We start from the raw sequence: 15,486 nt of genomic DNA, 5'->3' as shown, positions 1-15,486 counted from the left end.
TTCCAAAAATCACGCTCCCAAAGGTTTCATTCCGTTTGGACTCCATTTGATATTCCTTTTCTACGAAACACCGAAATAGGCAAAAAAACAGCAATTTGGGCTGGGCCTCCGGTTAATAGGTTAGTCCCAAAAATAATATAAAAGTGTATAAATAAGCCCATTGAACATCCAAAATAGAATATATAATAGCATGGAGCAATACAAAACTATAGATACGTTGGATACATATCACCCACTGCCATGGACAACACCGAAGTGTTATCCCAAAGAACCTCTCCGGGCCACACGGAGGTGCGGGAGGCCGCCCAGACGGCGCCGGAGGGCAACACCTCAGCTGCCGAGAACATGGTGGAACCAACCCCCATGGAGACTGGTTACAGGGGCCATGCCCAATCCGGCCCCCGTCTGAATATCATTCCGGAGACCCATATGGCTCTGGAATCGAGCGAGCAACCTCCTTTGAAAGAGGGGGGTTCGACTCCACCGGTGACCTCTATCAATCCAGAGGCGTCAGACACACTGGTGGAAGTGCTTCAGCGTGCTTCCATTGTGGAGGAGCACCGTACCCTCATGGGTACGGTGGTTGAGAAGGTTCAGTCCGCTAAAAGCGGGTTGAATGAAGCCTTTACCAGCCTACTAACAGGCTTTGAGGTATGTGATGTAATATTCTTAGATGCTTTGTATATGCCAAAGTATGCCAGTTTATAGATAGTAGCCCCTGAGACACTGTTCGGCTTTTGTGAAGAGGGGCCGAACAGAGGATCAAGTAGTATTCGCAGGAGATAATAAACATGTCTATTTTGATAAACAGGCTTCACTGTTGGCGGCAACAGCCAAGGCCGCCGAAGTGTCCGAACTTAAGTGGAAGTTGGAGTGGGATGATGAAGAGCTCGTTCGCACCAGCAAGCGTTTTGAGGAAACGCAAGGTATGGTTGAAAAAAATTGACACACTTAAAGGAATATGTCAATACAGAGTCTAATCTCCTGTGTTGCCGATTATATTTGTAAATAGGGCGACCGAGGTCAAAGACCTGAAGTGCGCCCTTGCCCAAGCCAAGTAGCAGGCGCGAGTGAGCCAAGCAGCCGCTGACAAAGCAGCTACGGATTTAGAGGCCGAGCAGGTAACCCGCCGTAAGTATGAGGAGCGGCTGACTGAAGTGGAGTGATACGTCCATTTTGCACCATGTTTTCTTAATGTTCTTTATAAATTATTTTATCCATAATAATGCTTTTTGGAGTAATTCTAATGCCTTTTCTCTCATAATTTGCAAGGAACACACCAAGAGGGAGAATTCAGGCAGCCGGAAATCTGGACCTGAAAAAGGTACGTCAGGCTACCTATTCTGCACAACTCCAAATAAGCTGAAACTTCACGGAGATTTTTTATGGAATATTTAAGAAATACTGGAGCCAATAACCACCAGAGGGGGGCCACCAAGTGGGTGATACATCTCCGTCGTATCTATAATTTTTTATTGTTCCATGCCAATATTCTACAACTTTCATATACTTTTGGCAACTTTTTATACTATTTTTGGGACTAACATATTGATCCAGTGCCCAGTACCAGTTCCTGTTTGTTGCATGTTTTTTGTTTCGCGGAATATACATATCAAACGGAGTCCAAACGGGATAAAAACTGACGGAGATTGTTTTTTGGAATATATATGATTTTTGGGAAGAAAAATCCACGCGAGACGATGCCCAAGGGGGCCACGAGGCAGGGGGCGCGCCCCTGACCCTCGTGGCTACCCTGTAAGGTGGTTGATGCCCTTCTTTCGCCGCAAGAATGCTAATATCTGGATAGAGATCGTGTTAAAATTTCAGCCCAATCAGAGTTACGGATCTCCGGGAATATAAGAAACAGTGAAAGGGAAGAATCTAGGAACGCAGAAACAGAGAGAGACAGAGAGACAGATCCAATCTCGGAGGGGCTCTCGCCCCTCCCACGCCATGGAGACCAAGGAACAGCGGGGAAACCCTTCTCCCATCTAGGCAGGAGGTCAAGGAAGAAGAAGAAGGAGGGGGACTCTCTCCCCCTCGCTTCCGGTGGCGCCGGAGTGCCACCGGGGGCCATCATCATCACCGCAATCTTCACCAAAAACTTCACCGCCATCATCACCAACTCTTCCCCCCCTCTATGCAGCGGTGTAACCCCTATTTTACCCGCTGTAATCTCTACTTAAACATGGTGCTCAACGCTATATGTTATTTCCCAATGATGTATGGCTATCCTATGATGTTTGAGTAGATCCGTTTTGTCCTATGGGTTATTTGATGATCGTGATTGGTTTGAGTTGCATGTTTTATTATTGGTGCTGTCATATGGTGCTCTCCGTGTCGTGCAAGCGTGAGGGATTCCAGCTGTAGGGTTTGCAATATGTTCATGATTTTCTTATGGTGGGTGGCGTGAGTGACAGAAGCACAGACCCGAGTAAGTAGGTTGTTTGCGTATGGGATAAAGAAGACTTGATACTTTAATGCTATGGTTGGGTTTTACCTTAATGATCTTTAGTAGTTGCGGATGCTTGCTAGAGTTCCAATCATAAGTGCATATGATCCAAGTAGAGAAAGTATGTTAGCTTATGCCTCCCCCTCAAATAAAATTGCAATAATGATTACCGGTCTAGTTATCGATTGCCTAGGGACAAATAACTTTCTCGTAACAACAAGCTCTTTACTAAAACTAACTTAGTTGTGTCTTTATATAAACAGCCCCTACTTTTTATTTACATGCTCTTTATTATCTTGCAAACCTATCCAACAACACCTACAAAGTACTTCTAGTTTCATACTTGTTGTAGGTAAAGCGAACGTAAATCGTGCGTAGAGTTGTATCGGTGGTCGATAGAACTTGAGGGAATATTTGTTCTACCTTTAGCTCCTCGTTGGGTTCGACACTCTTACTTATCGAAAACTGTTGCGATCCCCTATGCTTGTGGGTTATCAATACCTTTTTCTGGCGCCGTTGCCGGGGAGTCATAGCGTGGGGTGAATATTCTCGTGTGTGCTTGTTTGCTTTATCACTAAGTAATTTTTATTTGTCGTTCTTAGTGTTCTCTATCTGTAGTCATGGATATGGAACATGAAATACCAAAAAAAATTAGGTGTACCTACTACTCATGGAGATGGGGAACCTCCTAAAACCCTCGATGCTCATTATGTGAAAGATATTATGTACTACTTTGATAATCCTGTGAAAACCCCATTCAATTATGTTATGGGAGACACGTTGGACCAATGTGAATACTTTAGGGATTATCGCTTGACTCAAAAAGGGAAACTATTATGGGATCAAATTTATATGTTGAAATGGTATGCTAGGCAACTATGCTTGAGATATGATTATACTTGTTGCTCTAGGATGAAGGCTCCACACCTTCCCTTTTTATGCAAATTTAATTATAATGAAACCTTGGCTTCTTATGCTAATGGTATATATGATTACTATGATGTGGAACAAATAGAAGAATTTGTTGCTTTTATGGGTGCTTATGAAATTGAATCTTTGTCTAAAGAGTGTGAAATTTTGATGATTCAGTTTATAGACCTGAAAATTTAGCTATCCTTAAATATTGCTATGAGAATTATGAATTCAATGACGATATTGATGCGTTTATTGAGAAAGTCTCCGCTGTCCAAGAAGAGACTAATATTTTGCAGGAGTCTATGGAAGAAGAAATTGATGAAACTGTGAGCTCACTGGATGAAAAAGATGAGGAGGAGAGCGAAGAACAAAAGGAGGAAGAACGGATTGATCACCCGTGCTCACCTTCTAATGAGAGTAACTCTTCAACTCATACATTGTTTAATTTCCCTTCATGCTTACCGAAGGATGAATGCTATGATAATTGTTATGATCCCGTTGATTCTTTTGAAATATCCCTTTTTGATGATGCCTGCTATGCTTGTGGCCAAGATGCCAATATGAATTATGCTTATGGAGATGAACTTGCTATAGTTCCTTATGTTAAACATGAAATTGTTGCTATTGCACCCACGCGTGATAGTCCTATTATCTTTCTGAATTCTCCCGACTACACTATATCGGAGAAGTTTGCACTTATTAAGGATTATATTGATGGGTTGCGTTTTACTATTAAACATGATGATTTTGATGAATGTAATATGCATGTTCTTGCTGCTCCTACTTGCAATTATTATAAGAGAGGAACTATATCTCCACCTCTCTATGTTTCCAATACGATAGAATTGCAAGAAACTGTTTATAATATGCATTGGCCTTTACTATGTGTGCATGAATTGTTCTTTTATGACCTGCCGATGCATAGCAAGAGAGTTAGACTTCGTCATTACATGATATATGTTGCTTTGTGCTCACTACTAAATTACAAATCATTGCTAATTAAAATTGGCTTTGATATACCTTGGGATCCGGGTGAATTCATTACTTGAGCACTATATGCCTAGCTTAATGGCTTTAAAGGAAGCGCTGCCAAGGAGACAACCTGGAAGTTTTAGAGAGTCATTTATTTCTGTTGATTGCTTTCATATAGTTTAAAAACAACAAAAATAAAGAGGGGAACCTAAATCTTTTTTCAAAAAGGAAAGTGAAAGTGAGAGAGACAAGCATTGTTGAAGTGGGAGCTAGCCTTGAACTTTGTTCATGCTAACGGAAACTTTGTGAAGCTTGATTACAAAAACTTTTCAATAAAAATAATTATCCCCTTTTACAATTCCATTCTATTATAAAAATAATGTGCCAAGGTTTGCCTTTAGGATGTTTACTTTGCTTGTTGGTTTGTGCGGTGCAGGACAGAAACTTTGGCTGTAGTGCGCGATTTTACATTTTTTTTATTGGAACGTCAAATGGTTCTGATTCTTTCTACACTGTCTTTCTATACAAATTTTTTATTTTTCCTAATTTTGGCAGAATTTTTCAAGTATCAGAAGTATGGTGAATGTTCATATTATTACAGACTGTTTTGTTTTAGACAGATTCTGTTTTTGATGCATAGTTTGCTTGTTTTGATGAAACTATCGATTTATATCAGTGGATTAAGCCATGAAAAAGTTATATTACAGTAGACACAATGCAAAAACAAAATATGAATTGGTTTGCAACAGTACTTAGAGTAGTGATTTGCTTTATTATACTAACGGATCTTACTGAGTTTTCTGTTGAAGTTTTGTGTGGATGAAGTGTTCGATGATCGAGAAGGTCTCGATATAAGAAGAAGGAAGAGAGGCAAGAGATCAAGCTTGGGGATGCCCGAGGCACCCCAAGTAAGTATTCAAGGAGACTCAAGCATCTAAGCTTGGGGATGCCCCGGAAGGCATCCCCTCTTTCTTCAACAAGTATTGGTATATTTTCGGATTCGTTTCGTTCATGCGATATGTGCAATCTTGGAGCGTCTTTTGCATTTAGTTTTCATTTTTCTTTTATGCACCATGCTGGTATGAGATAGTCCTTGGTTGATTTATAGAATGCTCTATGCACTTCACTTATATCTTTTGAGTATGGCTTTATAGAATGCTTCATGTGCTTCACTTATATCATTTGAAGTTTGGATTGCCTGTTTCTCTTTACATAGAAAACCGCCATTTGTAGAATGCTCTTTTGCTTCACTTATATTTGTTAGAGCGTGGGCATATCTTTTTTAGAAAGAATTAAACTCTCTTGCTTCACTTATATCTATTTAGGGAGATGACAGGAACTGGTCATTCACATGGTTAGTCATAAAATCCTACATAAAACTTGTAGATCACTGAATATGATATGTTTGATTCCTTGCAATAGTTTTGTGATATAAAGATGGTGATATTAGAGCCATGCTAGTGGGTAGTTGTGGATTAGTAGAAATACTTGTGTTGAGGTTTGTGATTCCCGTAGCATGCACGTATGGTGAACTGTTATGTAACGAAGTCAGAGCATGAGGTATTTATTGATTGTCTTCCTTATGAGTGGCGGTCGGGGACGAGCAATGGTCTTTTCCTACCAATCTATCGCCCCTAGGGGCATGCATAGTAGTACTTTGCTTCGAGGGCTAATAAACTTTTGCAATAAGTATATGAGTTCTTTATGACTAATGTTGAGTCCATGGATTATACGCACTCTCACCCTTCCACCATTGCTAGCCTCTCTAATACCACGCAACTTCCGCCGGTACCATAAACCCACCATATACCTTCCTCAAAACAGCCACCATACCTACCTATTATCTCGTTTCCATAGCCATTCCGAGATATATTGCCATGCAACTTCCATCATCATCATATACATGACTTGAGCATTCATTGTCATATTGCTTTGCATGATCGTAAGATAGCTAGCATGATGTTTTCATGGCTTGTTCGTTTTTTGATGCCATTGCTACGCTAGATCATTGCACATACCGGTACACCGCCGGAGGCATTCATATAGTCATATCTTTGTTCTAGTATCGAGTTGTAATATTGAGTTGTAACTAAATAAAAGTGTGATGATCATCATTATTAGAGCATTGCCCCAGTGAGGAAAGGATGATGGAGACTATGGTTCCCCCACAAGTCGGGATGAGACTCTAGACGAAAAAAAATAAAAAAATAAAAAAAGAGAAAGGCCAAAAAAGAGAAGGCCCAAAAAAGAGAAAAAAATAAAAAAAATGAGAGAAAAAGAGAGAAGGGGCAATGTTACTATCCTTTTACCACAATTGTGCTTTAGAGTAGCACCATGTTCTTCATATAGAGAGTCTCTTGAGTTATCACTTTCATATACTAGTGGGAATTTTCATTATAGAACTTGGCTTGTATATTCCGATGATGGGCTTCCTCAAATGCCCGAGGTTTTCATGAGCAAGCAAGTTAGATGCACACCCACTTAGTTTCAGTTGGAGCTTTCATACACTTATAGATCTAGTGCATCTGTTGCATGGCAATCCCTACTCACTCACATTGATATCTATTGATGGGCATCTCCATAGCCCGTTGATACGCCTAGTTGATGTGAGACTATCTTCTCCTTTTTGTATTCTCCACAACCACCATTCTATCCCACCTATAGTGCTATATCCATGGCTCACGCTCATGTATTGCGTGAGGGTTGAAAATGTTGAAGCGCGTTAAAAAGTATGAACCAATTGCTCGGCTTGTCATCGGGGTTGTGCTTGATGTGAATATTTTGTGTGGTGAAGATGGAGCATATCCAGACTATATGATTTTGTAGGGATAACTTTCTTTGGCCTTGTTATTTTGAAAAGACATGATTGCTTTATTAGTGGGCTTTAAGTATTATTGTTTTTATGTCAAATGATAGACTATTGCTTTGAATCACTCGTATCTTAATATTCATGCCATAATTAGATATGTGATCAAGATTATGCTAGGTAGCATTCCACATTAAAAATTATCTTTTTAACATTTACCTACTCGAGGACGAGCAGGAATTAAGCTTGGGGATGCTGATACGTCTCTGTCGTATCTATAATTTTCGATTGTTCCATGCCAATATTCTACAACTTTCATATACTTTTGGCAACTTTTTATACTATTTTTGGGACTAACATATTGATCCAGTACCCAGTGCCAGTTCCTGTTTTTGCATGTTTTTTGTTTCGCGGAACATCCATATCAAACGGAGTCCAAACGGGATAAAAACTGACGGAGTTTTTTTTTGGAATATATATGATTTTTGGGAAGAAAAATCCACGCGAGACGATGCCCGAGGGGGCCACGAGGCAGGGGGGCGCGCCCCTAACCCTCGTGGCCACCCCGTAAGGTGGTTGATGCCCTTCTTTCGCCGCAAGAAAGCTAATATCTGGATAGAGACCGTGTTAAAATTTCAGCCCAATCGGAGTTACGGATCTCCGGGAATATAAGAAACGGTGAAAGGGAAGAATCTGGGAACGCAGAAACGGAGAGAGACAGAGAGACAGATCCAATCTCGGAGGGGCTCTCGCCCCTCCCACGCCATGGAGACCACGGACCAGAGGGTAAACCCTTCTCCCATCTAGGGAGGAGGTCAAGGAAGAAGAAGAAGGAGGGGGACTCTCTCCCCCTCGCTTCCGGTGGCGCCGGAGTGCCACCGGGGGCCATCATCATCACCGCAATCTTCACCAAAAACTTCACCGCCATCATCACCAACTCTTCCCCCCTCTATGCAGCGGTGTAACCCCTCTTTTACCCGCTGTAATCTCTACTTAAACATGGTGCTCAACACTATATATTATTTCCCAATGATGTATGGCTATCCTATGATGTTTGAGTAGATCTGTTTTGTCCTATGGGTTATTTGAGGATCGTGATTGGTTTGAGTTGCATGTTTTATTATTGGTGCTGTCATATGGTGCTCTCCGTGTCGTGCAAGCGTGAGGGATTCCAGCTGTAGGGTTTGCAATATGTTCATTATTTGCTTATGGTGGGTGGCGTGAGTGACAGAAGCACAGACCCGAGTAAGTAGGTTGTTTGCGTATGGGATAAAGAGGACTTGATACTTTAATGCTATGGTTGGGTTTTACCTTAATGATCTTTAGTAGTTGCGGATGCTTGCTAGAGTTACAATCATAAGTGCATATGATCCAAGTAGAGAAAGTATGTTAGCTTATGCCTCTCCCTCAAATAAAATTGCAATAATGATTACCAGTCTAGTTATCGATTGCCTAGGGACAAATAACTTTCTCGTAACAACAAGCTCTTTACTAAAACTATCTTAGTTGTGTCTTTATATAAACAGCCCCTAATTTTTATTTACATGCTCTTTATTATCTTGCAAACTTATCCAACAACACCTACAAAGTACTTCTAATTTCATACTTGTTGTAGGTAAAGCGAACGTCAAGCGTGCGTAGATTTGTATCGGTGGTCGATAGAACTTGAGGGAATATTTGTTCTACATTTAGCTCCTCGTTGGGTTGGACACTCTTACTTATCAAAAACTATTGCGATCCCCTATACTTGTGGGTTATCAGTGGGCACAACCCTCCTAGGCGCGCCAGCCCCCCCAGGCGTGCCCTGGTGGATTGTGGCCTCTTCGGCCCACCTCCGGTGCCCATCTTCTGGTACATAAGTGATTTTGACCTAGAAAAAATGAGGATAAGACTTTTGGGACGTAGCGCTGCCGCCTCGAGGCGGAACTTGGGCAGGAGCACTTTTACCCTCCGGCGGAGCGATTCCGCCAGGGGAACTCCCCCCCCCCCCCCCCGGAGTGGGAAATCATCACCATTGCCAACAACTCTCCCATCTTGGGGAGGGAAATCTCCATGAACATGTTCAACAACACCATCTCATCTCAAACCCTAGTTCATCTCTTGTGTTCAGTCTTGTTACCGGAACTATAGATTGGTGCTTGTGGGTGACTAGTAGTGTTGATTACATCTTGTAGTTGATTACTATATTGTTTATTTGGTGGAAGATTATATGTTCAGATCCATTATGATATTTAATACCCCTCTGATCTTGAGCATGATTATTATTTGTGAGTATTTACCTTTGTTCTTGAGGTCACGGGAGAAATCATGTTGTAAGTAATCATGTGAACTTGATATATGTTCGATATTTTGATGGTATGTATGTTGTTATTCCCTTAGTGGTGTTATGTGAACATCGACTACATGACACTTCACCATATTTGGGCCTAAGGGAATGCATTGTGGAGTAGCAATTAGATGGTGGGTTGCGAGAGTGACAGAAGCTTAAACCCCAGTTTATGCGCTATTCCATAAGGGACCGATTGGATCCAAAAGTTTAATGCTATGGTTAAAATTTATTCTTAATACTTTTCTTGTAGTTGCGGATGCTTGCGGGAGGGTTAATAATAAGTAGGAGGTTTGTTCAAGTAATAACAACACCTAAGCACCGGTCCACCCACATAACAAATTATCAAAGTAGCGAACACAAATCGAACCAACATGATGAAAGTGACTAGACGAAATTCCCGTGTACACTCGAGAACGCTTTGCTTATCATCAGAGACCGTTTTGGCATGTCCTTTGCCTCATAAGGATTGGGCTACCTTGCTGCACTTTTATTACTATTATCGTTACTTGCTCGTTACAAATTATCTTACTATCAAACTACTCCGCTACTTACAATTTCAGCACTTGCAGACAATATCTTACCGGAAACTACTTGTCATTTCCTTCTGCTGCTCGTTGGGTCCGACACTCTTACTTATCGCAAAGAGCTACAATTGATCCCCTATACTTGTGGGTCATCATGGAGCAGGCGCTCTAGGATGCCGCCAACAAGTGTGAGGCCTTGGAGGAGAGTAATAAGGCCCAGGCGACCGAACTCACCAAGGCCCTTCAAGAGGCAAAGGAGGCACAGACCGAGTCCCGGGCAGCTTGCGATTAGATCAAGCAAGCCGGACAGATAGCGGCTAAGCCCTTTCTTTTACAAAGTATATTTGGCGGTCAGAGATATGCCTTGCTTAATCGACTATGGAGTTCTCCAGACGCTTTTGTGGATCTTCCAGGGAGTGCGGCCGACGTCGCGCAATTCTTCCGGTCCCAAGAGGGAAACACCACGGAGAAGCTCTTCTGGTCTCGGCACTTGGCACCAGAAAGGCCGGCGTTGCTGAACAACCAGATGATGCAGTTGGCGGAGCTGCACAGGATGTCTGGTTTGGCCATGAAGGACATTATAGTCCAGCTATGGCTAGTCGGACCTGTTCTGAGAAGCTACTTCAGCTTGGTCAAGCGACTCGGCGACGCCCTACCCCGAGTTGAAGTTGTGAAGCGCTCGGCATGCATAGAGGGTGCGCGGATGGCCTTCACCCGCATCAAGATGCACTGGGCGAAGATGAAGGCTGCTGTCGTGGCCGTTGAGGGTCCACCTGAGGGCAATGATTACCACAAGCCGGAGCGATACTTCGAGGACATCCTGGAGGGTGCCCGTTTAATAGAGGGTCAATGCTCGAAGGATATTATGTTTGAATGAATGTATCCGGGCTGCCCGGACTTTGTATTATGAAACAAAGCCTTTGTATGATATGCTTGTTTATCTCAAATTATTTCCCCCCTGTGCGGCTGTTTGTTGTATCTGAAAGTTTTCCAATCGTCGGCTTCATCCCCCATGTAGATACTACGGGGGTGTTCAGAATAGCATGTGACCACACTTGTCCCAACGTCTTGGTCCGTAAAGGAGGTGATCGTGCAGCGAACTAGGCAATCAGACTATGCGGCTTTACCACTCTCACTTAGCCATAGGAGTTTGACAATGGGATTATAGGCTTAGCCCCTGGTGTTGTTCGGCTATCCGAACTTGGGTGCTTTAAACGCCTAACCGGGTAGATGCTAGTCCATTGTGTAATACAGAAAAAATCGCGAAAGATTTAATAAGTCACCGAACCGCTGACCAGCTCTCGCCATATCATGACAGTCAGTTTTCAGCTTTCTCTATTGAGGTATTTGACCGGACGAGCCGGAAACACAATCGCTGTAGTTCTCCCTTTACTACCTTAGCCGAACAAGCGGAACGTAAGGTGGTAACCACAGGAGCCGGGCAGGGACGGATTCAAGGGGGGACGAGGGGGGCTTGACCCCCCCCCCCCCAACGATTGTGTCGCCCCCTTAATAAGGGTTGTTGTTCGCTAATTTTTTCTGTTAGACAACTGACCGTGGGTTGTTTCACCCCCCTGTCCCTGTGTCGTTTGTTAACGTGAAGGCCAAAGCCCAAAATAGTGAGTAGCATTGCAGCCCATCATAGAAGATAAAGGGGCCAGTTAGTAGCACGCTAGCAGCAGTCGTTCTCTCAAAAATAAAAAGCGATCTGTGTAGAGATAAATGAGGCACGTACACACACGTCGCTATAATCGCTACATTTCCAAACTGCCTCCTGCAATCTAGGGTCACGCCTGTACATTGCCTTGCCGGTGATCTTTTTGTTATTCCGTCGCATCGCCGGACAATGGAAGAGGGCGGCCGCGGGTGAGCGCCGATCCCGTACGGATGAGTGGCAAAAAAACAAGGAAAAAAGGTTCTAGTTTAATACTGTACGAGCACTAGATCAGTTCTTGTTTTGTCCTTCTAAAACTATAATCTTTCTCCTAGTGCCACTGTTCTTTGATTACTTCCATAGAATTCCATGCTTTTTGGTGTTCCGACTTTGGAATTTGGTTCAATCAGTGAGTCGATCCCATCAATTACAGGGAAATTAATGAGATTTCCTAATGTGTTATCTATCACATCATATTATTGGTAATTATTAGTTTGTAAGATTATCTTGTGTTTCTAGAGTTGTGAATTTGTTTTTGTCATTAAAAAAGAATTTGTAATGTGTTTCTAGAATTTGTTTTTGTCATGTGAATGGAATTAATAAATAAAATCAGGCATGGTTGCACAGGCGTTTCCATTAGACCAGGCCCTAAAATTTTCTACCACAACATAGCAGTTGCCCATGAACTTAGTGTGAAACCTCGCCCCCCCCCCCATGCCAAAATCCTGGCTCCATTCCTGGAGCCGGGCAACCCAACTATTGACCAAAGACATGATTCGGAGCCGATGCATATAATGCGGTATTCGGGATGCTCAAGTGTACTATAAAAGTGTTCGATATTATTTTTTTTGAATCTTTGTGGCCGAATAAAGCCCCTGGCAATTGACGCCAATGTGTGTATGTCAATCAGTCATGAAGACGAAATATAGATTATGGAATAGGCCAATACCGAATAAGGTAGGACAAAACTGTTTCTGCTATATTCTGATTGGTACGCCAAACGTGCTCTTACAGAGAATGCCATAGTCATCAAGGCTATTTTACATGCCAAGAATTTGGGAACAAGGGAAAGTTGTATACAAGTCCTAAAAAAAGAAGAGGTGGTCTTGAAGATCCTTTGGACACTCTGCCGCAAGTCTGCACCGCTTTTCACCTTAGTGTAGGATCCTTTGAGAGGATCAATCGATCGAGGATACATAAGGGGACTGAAAAAGTGCCCTTGGACGCAAAATCAAGGAACATAACACCGGTATGACGGAAACTAGGGCGACAAGAGTGGAACAAAACACCAGGCATAAGGCCGAGCCTTCCACCCTCTACCAAGTATATAGATGCATTAAAGTAAACAATATATAATAATGATATCCCAACAATAAACATGTTCCAACAAGGAACAAACTCCAATCCTCACCTGCAACTAGCAATGCTATAAGAGGGGCTGAGCAAAGCGGTAACATAGCCAAACAACGGTTTGCTAGGACAAGGTGGGTTAGAGGTTTGACATGGCAATATGGGAGGCATGAAAAGCATGTGGTAGGTATCGCGGCATAGGCATAGCAAAAGAGCGAGCAACTAGCAAGCAAAGATAGAAGTGATTTCGAGGGTATGGTCATCTTGCCTGCAAAGTTCTTCGAGTTGACGTAAGCTTGATCCTCGTAAGCGTACTCAACGGGTTCCTCGATCACGTACTCGTCACCCAGCTCTACCCAAGGCAAGAACACAAGCAAGGGAAACACAATCAACCACGGTGCAATGCGCAAGCAACATGATGCAAAACATGGCATGATATGCGGGATGTAATATGCAATGCATATGCGTGCTTCGGAAAGGAAAGACTGAACCAGGACTCAACTTGGCAAACCAAGTGCGCCGCTGGAAAGATGAGTTGATTTCGGTCGAAATCGATATATAGATCACCGGAATCGGATGCACGGTTTGCAAATGGCAAGCAAAACAATAATGGCACTATTTTGCGATTAACAGCACGATGCCATCTAAAATGCATAAAGAAACTAAGCTACTATACTCTAACGTAGCAACAAAGCACATGGCAGTGATCCACTCAAGATTCCTGACAAAAGATGAACACTGGCAAATTCACACAATAGCAGGTTCAAACAAGCATGGCAAAAGTGCAAAAGATATCAGGTTCACAGACTTGGTGAAAATAACAACATGCTAGGATTTAACATCAGGAAGCAATGTTTAGAGCAAGTTATCAACATGCTACAGGAACATATCATGGCAAATCAAGGCATGGCATGAAACTAGTTAAAGCATATAACAAAAGTCCATTACTGACCATAAGCCAAAAAGGATCAGAAGTTATAATGGCAACCATGTAAACATAGCAAGTTTCGTTAACAGATTCAGACTTAGCAGAAAACAGGACATGGCATAAACAGAGTTACGTAGGCATGTTTGCGAGCTCGATGCACTCACCACAAGGCATTGCATGACAAACTAAGCATACACCCAGCAAGAAGACGTGATCAAGAAGCTAACCATGGCAAGAACCAACTCATAGAATGAATGGATCAACTACAACAACCTTGGCAAAATTGATTAACACGTAAACAATCTGCCCGGAACATTTTATAGCAAAAGTAGAGCAAGATTGGGTCATGCTACGGTACTCCATAATTGCAAACAAAGATATGGATGGATAGAACATAACAATATCTCAAAATCATCCTTACTGAACATGATCAAAAGAGGCACGGATCAATCTGTAGCAACATGAATACATGGCATAAAAATCACATCAGGGAAATGACTTTGAAGAATTCTAAGTCCCTGAAATCAGCAACATCACGAGAGCTACTTTGCATGCTTGTGCTAGTCACCAAATTGATCACAAAAATACATGGCATACACCCCTGTAAAGATGGCATGGCATAGCCCAAAACACATGTAGGGCTCAAGTTCATAGGAGGCACACATTAAACATGGAAACAATGACAAATGTCCATAATCTATTAAGAAACAGAAACTAACATTGTATAGCACTCTTGCAACAGCATTTAGGTCATCAAGATGAACTCAAACAATCATGGTGCAATGGAATGAAATGAAGAGCACATCCAGATGAACAATTTGATATATCACACGTGCAAAACGGAGCTACAGATGATGAGATATGGTGTTATGAACATGTCTAGAAAATATGCACAGGAAATGACTTAGTGAGAAAAAAAAGGTCAACCCTCTCTCTGGATCCAGATCTGAGGCACGGTCTCTGAGGTTGGCCGGGGAAAGCTCGCCGGAGTTCATAGGGTAAGAAGAGGCTCTCGGGCGTGGGAGAACTCGCCGGATCCGGAGGTGGAGACGGGGCGGCGCCGAGCGGCGGAGCGCGTGAGGTGGCGGCGGCAGGGCGCCTCAGGCGCGCGGGCGCGGAGGCGCGCGGCGGCCAGCGGCGAGCTCCGCGGCAGCGGCGCAGGGCTGAGCGGCGAGGGGCGGCTCGCCGGCGGGCGGATCCGGGGGCACGGGCGCGGGGCAGAGGCGCGACCCGAGCGGCGGCAGGCTTCGGGCCCCGCGGGCCTGCTGCGGGCTGAGGCGGGCCGGTGGCGCGCGGACGGCGGCGGCGACACGTGGCGGCTTGCGGTTGGACGTGGGTGGCGGTGCGGACACGTCCGGCCATCTCGGACGTGTCCAGCGGCGGCAGGGAGGTTGGATCTAGGGTTTGGGACGAAAATTTTGGGGAAGAGGACATATTTATAGGTAGAGGGAGCTAGGAGAGTCCAAATGAGGTGCGGTTTTTGGCCACGTGATCGTGCTCGAACGACTGAGAGGATGGATGGGGTTTAGATGGGTTTTGGGCCACTTTGGAGAGGT

Source organism: Triticum urartu, chromosome 3A (genome assembly GCF_056163025.1).
Source record: "Triticum urartu cultivar PI428250 chromosome 3A, HENAU_Tu73, whole genome shotgun sequence".
Taxonomy (NCBI): domain Eukaryota; kingdom Viridiplantae; phylum Streptophyta; class Magnoliopsida; order Poales; family Poaceae; genus Triticum; species Triticum urartu.
This window is presented reverse-complemented; position numbering follows the sequence as displayed.